Raw genomic sequence first — 20339 nt, 5'->3', positions numbered from 1 at the left:
TGCCTCTTAACCACTGCCTTAGGTGGCTATCGCTTTTAAGTAACCGCATCCTCTCCACTAGGGCCAGTTAACTATTAACCACTAACCTGCGGTTATGGTGGTTATTGAAGGCCAAACCGCAATTGCTAACCGTCTGTCAAATAATGGGCTTTTTTAGTATTTTGGACCTTGGTTGTTATTCAGAAAATAATTACAAGCAATAAAAGAAGAACTAGTTATTAATAATTGTGGTAAACACATGATCACTTCTTACCAACATGGTGTCATTTGTAGGTATTGGTACAACCTTCAATATATGGGACAACTTTCCTAAGCATTATCCCCATCCTTTCAATCATCTGAGTCTCCTTCGACTTAAGCCCATTTGCCAACGCCCAATCAAATGTCTGCAAGAGAGACCCTAGAGCTAGCGGAAATGCACTAGGGGCAAGCGGCATGGCTGGACATATGTGTCACCCAAATCCACCGTGTTTGGCTCCAAGGACCTCTGTGGTTGAAAAATAAAGGTTAATCCCACGACTTCGGGTCCCGTCCGATCACCCAAACGTTGACTAGGATTTGTTTTTCTTTTGTAATACAATAGCCTAGCATGGAATCCATGGACATGTGTGGACTAGGAAAGGGAGAGGTGGGTGAGAACCTGAGAGTGAGAGTCTAAGAGATATGGCATGGAATGAGAAGAGAAAGAAGAAAAGAAGACTAAGAAGAAATCCTCAAATATTATATATAAGGGTAGGAGATTAGCGGGTATTAATCGCATTCGCCTGCCCCTAAAACCGATAACTACAAATGCCTTGGGGAGTTATCGGTTTTTGCTAGCCATCCACCAAAGCGGTTATGCTTTTAGCAATTAGTAATCTCCCTCCTTGTACACCTTTAATTTTTGCATGATTAGCTTTCTACTGATAGATTAAGTGTAAAGTCATAAATTACTGTATGTTAGAGTTAATAATGGGTTAGAAATTTTATGGAATGGATGATGCTTGCTTGTGTTTAACATGTTAGAACATGATAGATGTTGATTGATATACGTACTTTCTAGGACTAGTTAGAAGTTGTGGTCATGCTTGGGATTAGGTTTTGATAAGAGTTTGTAGCAAATTGTAGGTTTTTGGTCTCAGAAATACAAGAGTTGAAGCAATTCTTAATATTTTTTCCCCCAACATATAGCTAACAATAAATATAAGAATTAACTACTACAATTATAAAAACAATAAGCCAACAAACACATAACAAAAAGACTTGTTGACGAAGAGGAAAAATCTTGTAACAGAGAAAAACCTTTCCAACGTTGCCAAACCTAGGATTCCACTCAATCAACTGAAGGACAAACTACAAAAAAATAGCAAATATTACTCCCTAATAATTTTACCATATCACTCTATAGGATGATGTGCTCCTCACGAGTCTCTGCTTCAACTCACCAGTTGATTGTTTTTCAATGAATGAACTCCTTACCGATCACAACCCACAGATTTCCATTGTCTCTTCAATTGTGCGGTCGCAACACATTCACTTGACTCACCTTCCAATAATCTTCACAAGTGCGCGCTAAGGTTTCTTGGAATCAACCATCAAGAGTCTTAATGAGTATCACACCAAGCTCTTACGACTGGTCTCTAAAAAACGCTCGGGAGGCTCTAAATTTCATGTGTCTAAGAGATGTCTAGAGTTGAGAGAAGGCCGGCATTAAATAGAAGTCAATGATTTTTGTGTAGTGGTGTTCCGACATGTAAGTTTGTCGTTCAGACGCAACTAGGGTAAATTAACCCTAATTCACTATCACGTTTGGACGTCTATCCATGATCTCCGGCCACCTCTACTCCAAATCTGCATTGTTCGTAGTCCCATCTGTACATCCCTACCAACATGATGTTTCTAGAGTGATCCCATATATGCGTTATCTGCAGCTTTGTCTAGACAACTCTGCCAACGGGGTGTTTTTGGAGTTTAGACCATCCTGACATTACTTTGTCACGTCCGAACACTTGTCTATTCGAAAGTGTATGTTTGCTTATTCATCCAGACATATAAGGGAACATACGGTTTCTGGAACAGATATAATTCGTAAGCTTTTGCCCCATCTGGACATCTAGCTTTGTATATACTTGTCTTGTTTTAGCAGTTCCTCCAAGTTTCTTCAACTGCACACTCAGTACACAGCTACCAAAATCCTTAAAACATAAAATTAAGTTTTTGACACCGAATGATTGAATTGCACAAAACATAACAAAATCCTTGGCCATTCGATGACAATACTTTTACGTACACGTATGAGTTACAAATTCCCCCTAATCAAGCAAGCCATAAGAAAAAGAAAAACCTAATACATATGGACAATCTCTCTCTGTCTGTCTGTCTGTCTCTCTCTCTCTCATCATATCAATGTAACTCCGCATGAATTTTACTTTTGAGTGTGATCTAAGATGCTAACGTGTTGTGATTGCCCACCATCTCTCTCTTTCCGTGGGATATGATAAATCACATTATATATATAATAGCTGAGTTTCTCCTTAGAATGGCCTAAAATTGTGACCAGGTGTTGTGATTGCCCACCATCTCGATCTCTCTTTCAGTGGATGAAAATATCCACTCTTTTGGATCTTGACATTTACAAGCTGCTTTGGATATGATAAATCACATCATATATATATATATATATATATATATATATATATATAATAGCTGAGTTCCTTCTTAGAATTGCGACATGTAGCATGAACTCATGTTTTTTAGTGACAGAATCGATTTTGCATTATTTTAAAAAATTTATTGTGCTTTAATGAAAGCATAGTTTTTGCATTAGGTGTTATTCTAGCATTAAGTGATGAGATTTTCTAAAAATGTTTTTGAGGCACTGCCCACTGGCCATGTACTATTTTCCAAGAGTTCGGTTTTTTGACTTTCAATGTTTTTTTGAAATCACAAAACGTATATAGAAAAAGACCATTCTTTTCTATTATATTAATTTTGTTTTTGTATCCTTATCTATTATTATTTTTTTATTCTAATTGATTGCTCTTTCTTTTGTAAATTTTAAATTGAGTTCATGAAAATAATAGTGAAAAGAGAGTTTTTTTTTTTATCGTTATTTTTGTTACGAGATATGACGATTATTATTCCTTCAAATTGAATATTATTCTTTTTTTTATTTGTTAGAATATATGGAAAATATATTATATTTTCCATATATTCCATAATTATGCTGATATTGAAATATTCTCTATTTATGGGTTGATTGTAATCATATATTGAGATTGTAATCAAATCAAGGGGATTTTCCAAAATATTCCACCTTCAGTTTGAGGGGGATGTTATAATATATGGAAAATATATTATATTTTTCATATATTCCATAATTATGCTGATATTGAAATATTCTCTATTTATGGGTTGATTGTAATCATATATTGATATTGTAATCAAATCAAGGAGATTTGATTACCAAACTTGTATTTAGACATTACCCTATATAGGGACCTTTGTATTGTAGACAAATCAAGTTAATGAGCACAATGTAGCTCTTAAGAGTGTTCTGAGTGGTGGACGTAGGTGTCTAACATCGAACCACCCGTAAGTTCTTTGTGTTTATTTTCTATATTGCTTCCGCTTATATTCCCTCATATTTATTATTTCAACATTATTATTGAATATTTTATATTAACTTCAGGGAAATAAGTGTAAGAGAGAGTTTTATATCGTTATTTTTAGTATGAGCTATTACAACTTTTTAGTTTATGTTGTTGTTCATTATATGTAGTTTGTTTTTTTTTTTTTTTACTTTATATATACAAAGGATAGTCGAAAGAAAAAATCTTTATTTAACAAGATAATTTTTCAATTTTATTGGAACCGGAAAAAGTATAGAAAAAGATATAGTTTTTTTTATTATATTAGTATTCTTAATTTTCCGTTTTTATCTGTATTTCCTATGGTTCGCGCGGTTATGCTGTTTTTGTCCTTATTTTCTAATAGTTTATTCAGATTTTTTCATTCATGTCTTTTTTTTTTAGGTGCTCCTATATTCCTAAGCTTTTTTTCCTTCTTTCTTTATTTTTAAAAATAAAAAATAAAAATTGATTATAAAATGAGTAAGCTAACTGGATCTGATATCAATATTTTTTACTACACTTCTATTTTTGTCAGTGTAATAACACTATTTCTTAAAAAATTAGCTAATGAGAAGAAAGTTCAATTGCTGAATACCATATTAGTAATAATATTAATATCGAGAGAAAAGTATTTTTCCAATTCAGGAGAAGTGGTAATATTGTTGGATATGATAGTCTGATAGATTGTAGTTGGTTGGATTTTTCTGTCTTTGTTCATTTTCTATTATTGATTAATCCAGGTTTTCATTTTGTACATTCTAAATAATTTTAAGAAGATTTTTCATTTTTAATAGCGAATTAGTTAAATGAGTAAAGAAAAGAAAATTAGTTACTAATAATCTTTTAAAGACTTTTTGAATAAATTATAATGAGAAAATCCAGCGCTATAGTTATTATAAAAACAAACCTTATATCATTAATTCTCTAAATCTTGGTCCCCATGACACTACATTTGGGTATGAACATTTGCATAGGTTGCTGTTAGACACTCCTTGGACAGTCTTAATTACAATTTTTGTCGCAAATTGATGATTGCTTGGATTACAGAATTTTACAATCTGCAATTTGTAGTTTATTTTTTGATAGATTCTGTTGAGATGTAGCATCTCCATTGGTGTTTGTCCACATAATGTTTTTGTTGTCATAGGTTGTTTCCTTTGTTGAGCCTATCGAAGGGTCTTTGGGTTGAAGGCTATGGTGAGGGATCCATCAGCGGTGGTGGAGGTGTTTGGGTGCGGTGGGGTAGCAGGCTCATTGAAAGAGCGATAGAGATCAAGCCCAACCTGGGCACGCCATACAAGGAAGTTGCTTTTGGGAAACTTGAATAGCAGAGGTGGACGATGATGAAGAGGCCAAGGGTGCAGAGAGGGTGTTCGATGAAAGTCTTCAAAGAGAAAAAGAAAGGAATGGTAGCAGGTGCTGGGTGACGACGTAGGTCTTTTTCTTCACTGCTCTATAAATCAGGTAATTTACTGAATTCTTGTTGCACGATTTGTCATTGATTTACACTGCATTTATACACGGTATTTGGTTTACAATTTCTGGAGTGATAAGTATAAAAAGGAAATGGAGATTTGTTTCGTTTGTTGGTGTGTGTTAGTCATTGGAGATTGCCTTTCCTTTTTAGGTTGTGTGTCATCCGTAGATTCCTCAATAAGCAAATCCTTTCCACAGCCTCCGAAAGGATTTGTTGGTACATTTATCAAAGAGTTCAGAAGTGAAAAATGAATGCTTAAACCCACTGATACAACTTTTCAGGAGATTCAATAAAAAATTCCCAATTGCACAGACTCTTGAAATGTAAAAGCCAGAAAGAAGAGTACAAAAGAAGAGTTAAAACATAAAAAACACCCCTCGAACTTCCACCCATTTTTCTGGGCAGAACTTCTACCTTTAACATTGACAAGCTTGGCAAAAATGAAAAAGAAAAGAAAATATAGATACATGGGACAAGGAAAGATGGTTGATCACGACCATTGAACCCAACTCAGTAAATCTTGCGGCACTAGACAACTGGAGCCCGCCAGAGCACATATAATCCAATCCATCAAGTTCCTTTCATCACAAAGAATGCACCCACAGCAACTCCAATGGATGCCAACAGTTCATGCCTGCAGTCTCTCACTGCAGCAGCCTCATCCACTTTAGAAGCACCAGATGGACTCTCCGCAGCACCAGATGGCTTCGACGACTCTGGTGCCGCTGCTACTTTAGGCTTTGGAGAAAAAATGTCTAGTGGAAGAAGTACTTTGCTCACCTGATAAATAGCGAGCTGGTCATCCGAATATACTGTACCACCCACTGTGGTGTTCACAAGGCCAGTGGAGATGTTAACTTGGTTTCCATCTGTGGTAATGTTCAGCGGAAACTCATTGTTGCTGACATCTCCGGCTTCTGTCGGCACTGGATTACTCAAGGTTTGAAAGTTTGTGAGAGTAACAACGGTGTTTAAGATATGAAATTGTATTAGTTGGGTCTTTTGTAGGTCAGACAAAGAGTTTAGAGTACCCGCTTTGAGGTTTGAAAATGCTGAATCCGTGGGAGCAAATATGGTAAACCCAAGGCTTGAATCGTTGAGCTGCCCGAATAGTTGCCCAGCGATGCTTGTGCTCTTCAAGAGGCGGATAAACACCGAGTACCCACCAGCCTTTTTGAGGATTTTGGTAACGTCAGTGGGACCAGTCTGCACTGGTATCTCGGCCGGCTGGGTTGGGGCCTTGGCAGGCTGGGCTGGGGGACTAGCGGGCTGGGTCGGGGCATCGGCTGGCTTTGCAGGAGCCGCGGCTGGCTGGGCTGTAGTTGTAATGCAATGGAAGAGAAATACAAGTAGAATTGAGAGGGAGAAGATCACTGCCTGTTTGGTCATGGTTGTAATGTTATTTTGTGTGAGTGGCGGTGTTTGTGCTTGGGAAATTTTCAAATGCAAGAGTGGTGCTTGATATGTATGGGCTGGAGGAGAGGGCTTTTATTGAGGCCGGGAGAGAGTGTAGTTAGGTGAAAGGGTAGAAATCTAGTTACAAATCCTTAGTTGTTTGCAGCTTATATGTCTTGGAAAGGTGGAGGGGATGAATAGATAGAACGGGAGATTTTGTTGTTTTAGCAACTAGTTTGCTTGGGAAGGTAGGAAAAAGAGAGGGGATCTGACAATAAAGATATCAATTCTTTTGCTTTCACATATAATTATACCTATCCATGAAAACTCATTTGTTTCCCACAAGCTTACCGGGGAAGTAGGAGAGAAAAGAAAGGAAACCTCTTAATCTAATTTCTTATCCGGTTTTTGGTTCCTCAAATATGGTGAAAACCTGCTCTGCTTTGTGCAATTTGTTGTAATGGTCTTTTGATCGAGTGAATGTTCTTGCTTTTTCCAGTTTCTAAAGAAAGAAAATATGAGATTCTAATAATCTATATTCACTGCAAATTGCGAAGTTTTTATTTCAATCCTTTCAAAATCCTTTCTCCTTTTAATTAATTATGATAATTTATTGCAACTAATGAATTTCAACACATATATCTTGCAGGTGTCATGTCTTTTTTTTTTCTTTTTTTTTTTGAGGAGTGCAGGTGTCATGTCTTAATGGTAATTGAAAAATCCCTATAGAACATAGTTTTTTAATATAACGATCCTTTAACCCAAAAGAAAAGAAACGGTAGAATAACATAGCCAACAATAATAGCAATGGGTCATATAGGCTTGATGAAAATATTAACTAATGTTTATTTTTCTCACATGAAATCGGTTGGGGATCATTGTCCGGTTTTATCCGACTTTCTTAAAGTATTCGCATTTGGCTTAGGAAAATTTTAGCTAAATTTAGCCAAAATATCACCCTTTTTTTTTTTTTTTTTTTTTTTTCTATTTTAACTATCAACTTTTTAAAAGTACCTATATGCTCAACATTTTAACTATTTACTTTCATTATTCCTTTTAAATAATTCTTATTCTTTCCTCAACAATTATATTTTTTAAACTTTGTCATTTACTAACAGTTGTATTTTTTAAAATTTGTCTTTTTTTTTTTTTTAATGATCATATTTTAAAAAAAAATTATTTTCCTAATGGTCATATTTTTAAAAACAATTTGTATTTTTTTTTTCTAATTGTCAGATTTAAGAAAAAAAAATGAAGCATTTAATACAAAGTTTCTTATTAACCATCATATTATTCTAAAATAAAGCATTCAATAGCAAGTTATTAACAATAAAGGTTCTTAAATAATGCTCGATGAGAAAGAGGGAGAAGAAGAAGGCCGGTTTTTCATTTTATAGAAGAGAGATGATAAAATAATTTTTTATTAGAGGAGAGATAAAAGAAGGCATTTTTTTATTAATATATGACATAAATTGTTAAGCTATAGTGCTCAGCAAACTTGCGGAACACTATAGCTGCTCAACAATTTGATAGCCTCTTTGTTGAGCCAGTGGGATGTGTTTTTTGGTACTTTGCTCAACAAAATAGCACGGATGTCAATGCTCTTATTTATCCAAGACCACCTTTTTTTTCTAATTGAATAAGAAAACGGTAACTGCTCAACAATTTGATGGCCTCTTTGTTGAGCCGGATGTGAATGCTCTTATTTATCCAAGACTTTTTTTTTTCCTAATTGAATAAGGAAAATAATTACAGGGAATGATCATTTCCATTCATGATTTTAAAGAAATGAGTAGACGATTATAAAAACGAAAATGTGGTAGGCTCTCCAATAACAAACCTAAAATGAAATAAAGTAGCATGAAAATACAAAGGGTAGGAAATTGACCTCACTAGGACCTGATCGAGACCCTGCCAGGACACCGCCTGGACCTGTCGAGCCACCGCTCGGACTTCCTCGGGACTGTGTCAGGATCCGACTAGGACTTATCGAAACCTGATCAAGACTCGCTGGGACCTGACTAGGACATTGCCTGGACCCTGTCGGGCCACTGCTCAGACTTCCTTGAGACCTGACCGGGACCTCGCCGGGAGCCAATTAGGACTCGCTGGGACCCAAACAGAACCTCGTCGAGAACTGTTTGGGACTTTGCAGAACCATCGCTAGGACTTCGTTGGGACCTAGTCGAGACACCGCCAGGACCCGATTGAGACTTTTCTAAGGAAACCGCTTGGACCCGATCAGGACTCCACCAGTATCTCATAAGGTCGAACTTCCCCGGGACCCAATCAAGACACGCTGGGACCCGATCAAGACTCGCCAGGACCCCACTAGGAACTTTCTGGGACTTTGTCGGCCACCGCTAGGACTTCACTAAGACTTTGCAGAGACACTGCCAGGACCCAGTCAAGCCCTAGTCGGGATTTGCCAGGACCCAACCGAACCACTGCCGGGACTCAGTCGGGACCGTGCTTAGACTCACCAGACAAGGTCACCGCCAAGACCAGGTCGAGACATTATCTTAATTTAAAGTTTAATATATATAAATTTGTGATTTTTTGTACTTGCCAAACACTGGAAAATGTTTTCAACATACACATTTTTTTGAAAAGTGATTTCATTGAAAATATTTTCCAACAAAAAACATTTTACATCGAAACAAACGGAACTGAAATTGCTCTTAGTTTACAATCACTTTGTCTAGACCATATACTTGGTGCTTTTGGACATTTTACTAAAACACATACTTATTTTGGATAAAAATTTGAAAAATTCAAAACTGGCTTTATATTTTACAAAATTCAGAAATGATGTGTTGTCATCCCATTACATTATACTTCTATTTATTATAACAACAGATCACGTAGTATGATGACACATCATTTTAGAACCAATTTGTTGTTAAAAAAGAATTGAAAAGCCTAGCAGATCTCAATTAAATATATTATCCACTGTTGAGCGGGTCTTGTGCCTTGTCAAGCACCATTTACTCAAATCTTTTGTTGTTATTTATTGTTATGTGGTATCAAACCATATATCTTAAATTAATAGAACCAAGTTTTCCTCTCAATGCAGTTAAAAAAAATTCTTTCAACAAAATTTATTAAGTTGACATATGTTCTTAAAGCATGTCAAAATCTAAGGGAATTAAGAGAGTATGTAAAATGTGTCTTTAAAGCTTATATGATTCTCACATGCATTTTAAACATAATATATTATCCGAATAATGTTAGAAGTCACCCTTGTGTCACTCTAAGAATGATGTAGCTTCTAAAATCACCGTTAGCCATGCGATTGATTATTATTGAATTTTGATCAAATGATGATTTTAAATGCTACCTCATTCGTTGATCAAAATGTGATTTTAAATGCTACCTCATTTTAAATGTCACTTCATACTTAGAATGATACAAGAGGCGTACAAGAGTGACTTTTAAAATTATTCATCCTACCTACATCTGGTGTTGTGATTTGTCAAGCACCTTTTACTTTTGATGGTATCGAACCATTGAGCTTAAATTAATAGGATAAAGCTTTCCTTTAAACCAATTGGATCGTAAGAATTTTTTTTCAACCCAATTTAAAAATGAATAAATCAAAGAGAACTTTCTTGGTCTCCGTCCGCAGTAAAAAAGGTAAAACTTATTTGGGGTCACCATAATTCTTCCAATTAAACCCAAAAAATAAATAAATAAATAAAAACTTGCCTTAATAGAATAGAAACAACCTTTGTCACCATTATCAGTAAAAAGGTAGAGTTATCGGCCCTGGGCATAACTTCTCTTGAAAAAGTATGCCAAATTCTCAGAGTCCGTACATAAGATGGGAAACGAAAAGCACTTCAAAAAAAAAAAAAAAAAAAAAAAAAAGAAGTAATAAAGATCAACCCTTACAGTAAGCAAACAATACATGGCAATTATTCGAAAGCACTTTATGAAAACGACGCCGACTTAGGATATCATACAGTACTAAAAATTGCACCCGACCAAAATATGAGCTGCTCATTAATGTTTTTATAGGAGAGAAAACGCTGCAATGAAAACGGAAAATCCGACGGACACCAGCATTCCATGCTCTGTGATCAGAGCCACTGCACTAGAATCAACCACCAGTGTAGGATTAGTAGTAGTAGTACTACTCTTTGGACTAGCTGCTGCCTTCTTAGCCTTAGGCTTGACCGGTGCCGGCGCCGGTGCTGGAGGCTTTGGAACGAAGATGTCCAGAGGAAGAAGCACTTTGTCCACTCGATACACAGCAAGTTGTTTAGCAGAAAATAATGTACCGCTGACTGTGGCATTCACAAGGCCGGTCGAAATGTTGACTTGGCCTCCCGCAGCTGTCAAATTTAGCGGGTAATCGCCGGGGTTGGTATCTCCTGCCTGCGTTCGAACCGGGTTGGTGACAGTTTCGAAGTTCTCCAGAGAATAAAATTTGGGTAAGGTGTGAAACTGCATGAGACGGATCTTTTCTTCGTTGCTGAGAGAGTTTAAAGTTCCCGATTTGAGGTTGGAAAATGCGGAGTCGGTTGGAGCAAAGAGGGTGAAACCAGTGTCTGAATTGTCGAGTTGCCCTCTGATTTGGTCAGCCACTGCAGTGGTCCTTAAGAGGCGGATTAGGATGGTGAATCCTCCGGCCTTTTGGAGGATTTTGGTGACGTCGGGGGTGCCACGTGGTGCCGGGGTATCAGCAGGCTTAGCCGGGGCCTGAGCTGGGGCCTGAGCTGGCGCCAGCTGGCCTAAAGTTGTGCTGCAGAGGCAGAGAAAAACAAGAGAGAGGGAGAAGAGAGCCTGTAATTTGGTCATCTTTGCATGCATGGTGGGCTGTGGTTTTGCTTGATATATATTAATTTGCTACGTGTTTGATATGTGAGGGAGGGAGGCTGCATGGGGGCTTTTATTAATGGTTGGGAGAGTGAATTTAGGTGAAGAGTAAAATCTTAGTTGAAAAACCTTAATCTCGGATATAAAACCTGAGATGTTAACAGCTCATCTTATCTGTGAGAGGTGGCGGGATGAATGGATAGAATCAGAGATTTTGCCTAATTCTAGTTTGCTTCGGAAGGCAGGAAAAACATAGGGGATCTTATATGATGTGTTAATAGAGATCTTATATGGATCTTAGCTATAAAAAAAGTGATTTGCATGCCACAACCTTAAAGAGAGAAGATTCGATTGCCCCCCTCAGGTAGGGTACTCTTTCCTCGATCTTTCTGACACTTTGTTTTTCTTAACTCGTCCATTTTTATACTCATGCACGAACAATTGCCAATACCTTTTTTTGTTATTTCAATTATCGATCATGGATTGCCCATCATCAACTTCAGTCTTCTTATTCTTCAGATAAGCATGCATGCATGCATGCATGGCTATGTCACTTGCATTCGACTTTCCTCAAGCATGCATGCATACTTAGGTATGTCACTAGTATTCGATTTTCCTTTGACACATAGGCTCCTGATTTCATTATCTTGAATCGGATCGAGATATATATAGTTCTCACTTTCATGTTGGTGCTCTTTTACGGAATATCCACTTGCTGTGTAACTGTACGTGTTGGTTCCCCCTTGTCATCAGGCTCATGAAACAGATCTGATATGTTAGAAGGATGTCAACAGATCCATCTAACACTACAGCCAAAACGGATTGAGAGTTTCCGCTTGAGGTGCTCGACATGGATGATGTCATACCGATAAACGGTATCGACAAGGGTTTAAGAAAGAACAATCATTCAAGTGAGGATCATTCAGTACTGCAGGTGATCGAATTGACCGCCTTACGCATCATTGAAACATAAGTGGGAAGCACATCTTAGCAAACTATGTCATCCCACAGATTGAGGTTTTGGGCTTGTATTCCAATGATTTATGCTGTTTCTTTGAAAATAACGGTTCAAGCTGAGCCATATTAACAATAAAATAAAGTTAATAAGTGGTCGGCCACCCCAAGAAAATTCTTGGGGTGGCTGACCATACCCTGATCCTTTGATGGAGGTGGTTGGCCACCACAAGAGTTGTCACATCACCTTCCGAGGGCTCCTCTTGAAGGCCACCCCTAAGCCTTTAAGGGTGGTTAAGCCTTCGACAGTGTTTGCAACCTTCCTCCCTCTGAGCCCTCGAGGGTAGTGCAGCCACCACTTAGGGTGTCCGACCACTACCCTCAAAGGGTGAAGAGTTGGTCCAATCACACCCTTAGTGTTGGGTCCAAGATATTGGCCTTATTTGTGTGACAAAACTAGGGACTTGTTTGGTAAACAACAATGGCTTTACAATGCACTGTTCATAATTGGTAAGGAAAAAAATGAGTAATAATTAATATAAAAAAGTAAAAATATTGTATTGAAAAGTGAGAAAATTTTGTTTTGTATTGATTTTTTTATTTAAATAGTAGTAAAAAGTGAATGATGTGATATAAAAAGTAAATGATGTGATATAAAAAGTGAGAATGTTTTGATGTTGATTTTTTTAAAAAATGAGATGAATAATGTGGGAGAATGTGATGTTGTTTAACAAATAACACCTAGTTCTGTTGTAACTTTTCATATCTCAAGGGCTCTATATAAAAATACTTCCTTTTTGAGGTTTCTGGCATCTTCCGTCTAGAGGCTGTCATGACAGAAAGCGGCCTGATAAAGCTTTTGATCCTACTGCGTGGTTCAAGTCTTGAACAATCGATCTCATGTCGAATGATTGATGTATAGCTGTCATCGATCAATAGATCCCACTATATAAGAATGTTTGATCCATAACTGCCATCAATCAATCAATCAATCTCTAAGCTCGAATGTTTGATGACAGTGTATATCCAATAAAATTTGTACACATCAGTTGTTTTCTACTTGCATGATAAACCTTTCTATTCACCCTTAAGTCCATTATTGCCCATTGTGTCACCCCTTGCCTCAGAAAAACCTTAGAGTAAGAGAGAGAGAGAGAAAGTGATTTCTTGGATCTTTCCCTTCAAGAAGGGGTGGCCCCTTGCGTTAATCTTGTTCTTGTTATTGTTATTAGCATATTATCTTACTATTTAATCACACCCTAGTGGCATTTTTGTGATGTAGTATCCTAGCTTGTTGATTTCAACTTCTAGGTTTAATATTATGGGTTCAATGTTAGTTAATGCATGGGTAGGTTGTGGCCGATCATGGTCATGGTTAAGCAAGTGTTATCTTGTTATTCTTGTTAAGGGTGTACAAGTGATTACGCTTACGATTGCAGTTATTGCCTCTTAACTGCAATCGCCTTAGGTGGTTATTGGTTTTAAGTAACCGCATTCTCCCCTCTAGGGCCAATTAGCGGTTAATCACCTACTAGCGGTTATGGTGGCTATTGAAGGTTAAACCGCAACTGCTAACCGACTATCAAATAATGGGCCTCTTTTAGTATTTTGGACCTTCTTTGTTGTTATTTAGAGAATAATTACAACTCTGCTAGTATAAAATAATAATAATAATAAATAAGAAGCAACAAAAGAAGATCCAATTATTAACAATTGTTGTTTAGGACATGATCACTTCTTACCAACATGGTGTCGTTTGTAAGGTATTGGTACAACATTCAATGGGGATGTCCGGACATAGCATGTAAATTGAACTTTCTAAAAAATTTGTCCAGACACAACTTCGGGTTGTCCGAACATGCCATCGAAAAGGAACTCTCTAGAAATCCTGTTCGGACGCTCCTATGTTTCAGTTTAAGTACTGTAATTATTTGGTGACCGTCCGGACGGAGGTATATTCCATCCGGACGACCCCCATAGAATTCTAAAACCGACTTAATCTCTATTTACTACTAGGGTTAGAAGTTTAGGTGCTATAAATATATGCTTATAGCCTCCAGAACGTAACTTTTGATTATTATTCAGTTTTCATCAATATGGAACTTCATTGTTGAGTTTCTTCAATATTTTTCTTCAACCCCTAGATAGACTCTAGTATTTTGAAAAGATTTCTTAGGTCTTTGATAAACTCAAGATCTAAGTAATATTTATCCATTCTTCTAGCTGTTTATCTTTGCATCTCATGACGTCACGCTACATCACCCTTAAGCCAACTGAAACACACGCAGGGCTAGCGGCATGGCTAGACAAATGTGTAACGCAAATCCACCATGTTTGGCTCCAAGAAACTCTGTGGGTTGAAAGCTAAAGGCTAATCCCACCTCTTCAAGTCACGTCGAATTGCCCAAACGTTGACTAGGATTTGTGTTTCTTTTGTAATACAGTAGCTTAGCATCTTGCATGAGTCCGTGGACATGTGTGGACTAGGAAAGGGAGAGGTGGGTGAGAGACTGAGAGTGAGAGTCTAAGAGATATGGCGTGAATTGAGAAGAGAATGAAGAAAAGAAGACTAAGAAGAAATCATCATATATTATATATAAGGGTAGGAGATTAGCGGTTATTAACCGCTTTCACTACCCTTAAAACTGTTAGCTACAATTGTCATATGCAATTAACAATTTTTGCAAACCATTGACCAAAGCGGTTATGTTGTTAGCAATTAGTAATTTCCTTGCTTGTACACCCTTAATTTTTGCATGATTAGCTTTCTATTGACAGGATAAGTGTAAAGTCATGAGTTACTATATGTTAAATTAAGTTAATAATGGGTTAGATGTTTTATGAAATGGATGATACTTGCTTGTGTTTAACACGTCATAACATGATAGATGTTGATTGATATAATTTCTAGGACTAGGTAGAAGTTGTGGTCATGCTTGGGATTAGGTTTTGATAGAAGTTTGTAGCAAATTGTAGGTTTGGGTCTGAGAAATACAAGAGTTGAAGCAATTCTTAATATTTTGACACCCAACACATAGTGAATAATAAATATAAGAATAAACTACTCAATTATAAAAACAATAATCCAACAAACACATAACAAAAAGATTTGTTGATCAAGCGGAAAAACCTTGTACCAAGGAAAAACCTTTCCGCGTAGTCAAACCCAGGATTCCACTCAATCAACTGAAGAAAAAACTACAAAAAATAGCAAATCCTACTCCTTACTAATTTTGCCATATCAATCTATAGAATGATGCACTCCTCACGACTCTTTACTTGAACTCCCTAGCTGGTTGTTCTTCAATGAATGAACTGCTTACCGATCACCACTGGCAAATTTTCTTTGTATCTTCAATTGTGCGGTCGCATCATGTTCACTTGAATCCCCTTCAAATAATCTTCACAAGTAAGGTTTCTTGGAATCAACCATCAAGAGTCTTATGTGGTATGATCACTACAAGCTCTTGCGACTGGTCTCTCTAAAACTCTCTAGGAGGCTCTAAAATTTCGTGTGCCTAAGAGATGTCTAGTGTTGAGAGAAGGTAGGCTTTAAATAGAAATCTATGACTTGTGTGCAATGGTGTTATGACAGGTAAGTTTATTGTCTAGACGCAACTAGGGTCAATTACGCTAGTTAACTATCACGTTTGGACGTCTATCCATGATCATGTCTAGACACTTCTACCCCAAATCTACATTGTCCGTAGTCATGTTTAAGTATATTTTAATTTTCTTTTTGTGTCCTTATATATTATTTTTTTTATTCTAATTGATTACTCTTTCTTTTGTAAATTTTAAATTGAGTTTCAGGAAAATGATAGTGAAAGAGAGTTTTTATAACGTTATTTCTGCTGAGGTATGCCGATTATTATTTATTCAAATTGATTATTTTTTCTTTTGAATATTTTACATCGACTTCAGAGAAATATATGTAGGAGAAAGAGTTTTATATATATCGTTATTTTTCGTACAAGCTATTAGGATTTTTTAATTTACGTTGTTGTTCATTAATTGTGTAGCTTTTTTTCCCCTAAAAGTTGTTTCTTTTACGTTATATATACAAATGGTATATATACAAATGGTAGTCGAAAGGAAAAAATCTCTATATTACTAGATTTCTTCCTATACATTTTGAATTTTATTAGAACCGGGAAAAGTACAGAAAAAAATATAGTTCTTTTTTATTATATTAATTAGTATTCTTCATTTTCCATTTTTTATCTGTATTTCCTATGCCCAGTTCTTCTATTTTCGTCCTTATTTTCTAATAGTTCATGTCTGATTTTTCCATTCACGTCTTTGTTTTTAGGTGCTCCTATATTCCTAGGCTTTTTTTCTTTCTGTCTTTCTTTCCTCTTAAAAGTATAAATTGTTTATAAAATGAGTAAGCAGATCAGATATCAACATTCTCATATATTTTAGCACACTTCTATTTATGTTAGTGTAATAGAACTCTTTCTTAAAAAATTAGTTGATGAGAAGAAAGTTCAGTTGCTGAATTCCATATTAGTAGTAATATTAGTATGAGAGAAAAGTATTTTCCAATTGAGGAAAAATGATAATATTATTGGATATGATAGATTGTAGTTGGCTGGGTTTTTATGACTTTATTCATTTTCTATTATTGATTAATCCAAGTTTTCATTTTGATAAATTTTTCCATTATAATTCCTTTTGTTTTAAACTAAACAAATATTTAAGGGAAATGCTAGGTATTCTTCTAGTGTTCTCCTCGTGCCCCCCCAACTGTGATGTGGTTTTTAAAATTATGGTTGAATTTGAGATTATCATTATTGACTTTTAATCTATTGGTGATTTTAAAAGTCACATCACGGTTGGGAAGACATCAGAAGAACACCTAACATTTCCCAATATTTAACATGTTCCAATTTATAAGGATTAAACTTTATGAATGCTTAAATTTATTTGATATGGGAGTTTATATTGTTAAGTAACGAAATATGATTCAAAATGATCTGAAGAAGATTTTTCATTTTTAATAGCCAATTAGCTAATTGATTGAAGAAAAGAAAATTGGTTACCGATAATCTTTTAAAACTTCTTGAATTATTATAATAAGCTAGTTATTATAAAATATGACATTTAAAAATAAACCTTATATTATTTTTTAAATTATCAAAGTTTTGGTCTTATGTTAAATTTAAGGGTTAAATACATTTCAATTCCCTGTGGTTTAACAACTTTATTTTTTACTCCATCGGTTTTAATTCGTATTACAAATGGTACTTGGGTAATGAATAAAATCTTAAATAGTACTTTCGTCAATCTGTCATCCAAAATTTAACGAAAAATTACGTCAACACCATTTAAAAGTTGACATGCATTTGTCCATAAACTAATTAAAAAAAAAAAAACTGGGGAAAGGGGTGGCTCGGACTACATGGGTTATTTAACCGGAACTTTAATTCATATATTTATATAGGGTGCCCATGACACTATATTTGGGTATGATTGCATGAACATTCGTGTGCACCTTGCATGGGTTGCTGTCCTGTTTGAGGCTCTTTGAACTTTCTTAATTACAATTTTCTACAACTACTTTGGCTGACTAGTGATACTGTCTCTTGATGACTTGCTTGGATTACAGAATTTTACAATCTGCAATTTGTAGTTTATTTTTTGATAGATTCTGTTGAGCTGTAGCATATCCATTAGTATTTGTCCACATAATTTTGTTGTTGTTATAGGCCGTTTCCCTTGTTGAGCCTATCGAAGGGTCTTTGGGTTGAAGGCTATGGGGAGGGATCCATCACTGGTGGTGGAGGTGTTTGGGTGCGGTGGTGTAGCAGGCTCATTGAAAGAGCGATAGAGATCAAGTCCAACCTGGGCACGCCATACAAGGAAGTTGCTTTTGGGGAGCTTGGCGGTGACGAGGTGGGGAAGTTGGATACAGTGGTAGTTGGCCTGGTGGTGGCTTGAATATGATGAGAGGCCGCCACGGGTGCAGAGAGAGTGTTCGACGAAAGGTTTCAAAGAGAAAAAGAAAGGAATGGTGTCGGGTGTTGGGTGACGACGTAGGTCATTCTTCACTGCTCTGATACAATATAAATCAGGTAATTTACTGAATTGTTGTTGCACGATTTGTCATTGATTTAGACTGCATTTATCCACGGCATTCTCCTTTGTTGGCATTTTCCTTGTGTGTGTTAGCCATTGGAGATTGCCTTTCATTTCGGATCCACAGGCTCCGAAATTATTTTCGTGATGGAAGAACTGAGCATGAAAGCTGCTGGGCCGGGGAAACTAAAAGATAACTAAATAATTAAGCAGAATAAACAGTAAATAAGTCTACTCCAATTCCAAACATTCAAAAGCATTTGCTCTGAAATACATTTATGTAGAGAGTTCTTGTTCTCTTGGCCTGGCTCTTCCAACCTTCAAACGCCTGACGTAGGGAAGGCAATATATGCCACCGACCAAACGGTGTATGATGAAGGTTGGTACATTTCTCAAAGAGTTCAGAAGTGAAAAATGAATGCTTAAGACCACTTACACAACTTTTCAGGAGATTCAATAAAAAATTCACAAATGCATAGACTCTTCAAATGTGAAAGCCAGAAAGAACAGTACAGATGAAAAGTAAAAACATCAAAAATAGCCCTCTGACTTCCACCCATTTTTCTGGGCAGAACTTCTACCTTTAACATTGACAAGCTTGGCAAAAATGAAAAAGAAAAGAAAATACAGATAGATGGGACAAGGAAAGATGGTTGATCACGACCATTGAACCCAACTCAGTAAATCTTGCGGCACTAGACAACAGAAGCCCGCCAGAGCACTGGCACATATAATCCAATCCATTAAGTTCCTTTCATCACAAAGAATGCAACAACAGCAACTCCAATGGATGCCAACATTTCATGCCTGCAGTCTCTCACTGCAGCAGCCTCATCCACTTTAGAAGCACCAGATGGACTCTCCGCAGCACCCTCATTTGTCTTGGGCTTTGACGACACTGGTGCCGCTGCTACTTTAGGCTTGGGAGCAAAAATGTCTAGTGGAAGAAGTACTTTGCTCACCTGATAAATAGCAAGCTGGTCATCCGAATATACTGTACCGCCCACAGTGGCGTTCACAAGGCCAGTGGAGATGTTAACTTGGTTTCCATCTGTGGTAATGTTCAGTGGAAACTCATTGTTGCTGACATCACCGGCTTCTGTCGGCACTGGATTGCTCAAGGTTTGAAAGTTTGTGAGAGTAACAACGGTGTTTAAGATATGAAATTGTATTAGTTGGGTCTTTTGTAGGTCAGACAAAGAGTTTAGAGTACCCGCTTTGAGGTTTGAGAATGCCGAATCAGTAGGAGCAAATATGGTAAACCCAATGCTTGAATCGTTGAGCTGCCCGAATAGTTGCCCAGCAACGCCTGTGCTCTTTAAGAGGCGGATAAACACCGAGTACCCACCGGCCTTTTTGAGGATTTTGGTAATGTCGGTGGGACCAGTCTGCACTGGTATCTTGGCTGGCTGGGCTGGGGCCTTGGCAGGCTGGGCTGGGGGACTGGCAGGCTGGGTCGGGGCATCGGCGGGCTTGGCAGGAGCCGCGGCTGGCTGGGCTGTAGTTGTAATGCAATGGAAGAGAAATACAAGTAGAATTGAGAGGGAGAAGACCACTGCCTGTTTGGTCATGTTTGTAATGTTATTTTGTGTGAGTGGCGGTGTTTGTGCTTGAGAAATTTTCAAATGGTGCTTGATATGTATGGGCTGGAGGAGAGGGTTTTTATTGAGGCCGGGAGAGAGTGTAGTTAGGTGAAAGGGTAGAAATCTAGTTACAAATTCTTAGTTGTTTCCAGCTTATATGTCTTGGAAAGGTGGAGGGGATGAAAGGATAGAACGGGAGATTTGGTTGTTTTAGCAACTAGTTTGCTTGGGAAGGTAGGAAAAAGAGAGGGGATCTTAGTTGTGTGTGGGGGGAAAAAAAGATATCAATTCTTTTGCTTTCACATATAATTATACTTATCCATGAAAACTCATTTGTTTCCCACAAGCTTACTGGGGAAGTAGAAGAGAAAAGATTGAAAGGAAACCGTTTAATCTAATTTCTTATCCGGTTTTTGG

The 20339-nt window shown here is 36.9% G+C and overlaps 3 pseudogenes; all 3 read right to left on the bottom strand.

Moving 5' to 3' along the window:
• Positions 1-5376: 5376 nt before the first annotated feature.
• On the bottom strand, positions 5377-6668 carry LOC132164415 (fasciclin-like arabinogalactan protein 12 pseudogene; annotated as a pseudogene).
• A 3829-nt stretch (positions 6669-10497) lies between these two features.
• LOC132164537 (fasciclin-like arabinogalactan protein 12 pseudogene) lies at positions 10498-11298 on the bottom strand (annotated as a pseudogene).
• Positions 11299-18586: 7288 nt separating this feature from the next.
• Positions 18587-20339, bottom strand: LOC132164248 (fasciclin-like arabinogalactan protein 12 pseudogene; annotated as a pseudogene).

This window comes from Corylus avellana, chromosome 8 (assembly GCF_965113065.1).
Source record: "Corylus avellana chromosome 8, dhCorAvel1.hap1.2, whole genome shotgun sequence".
NCBI classification, from domain to species: Eukaryota; Viridiplantae; Streptophyta; class Magnoliopsida; order Fagales; family Betulaceae; genus Corylus; species Corylus avellana.
Note: the sequence above shows the minus strand (reverse complement) of the source record. Positions and strands in the feature narration are given on the sequence as shown.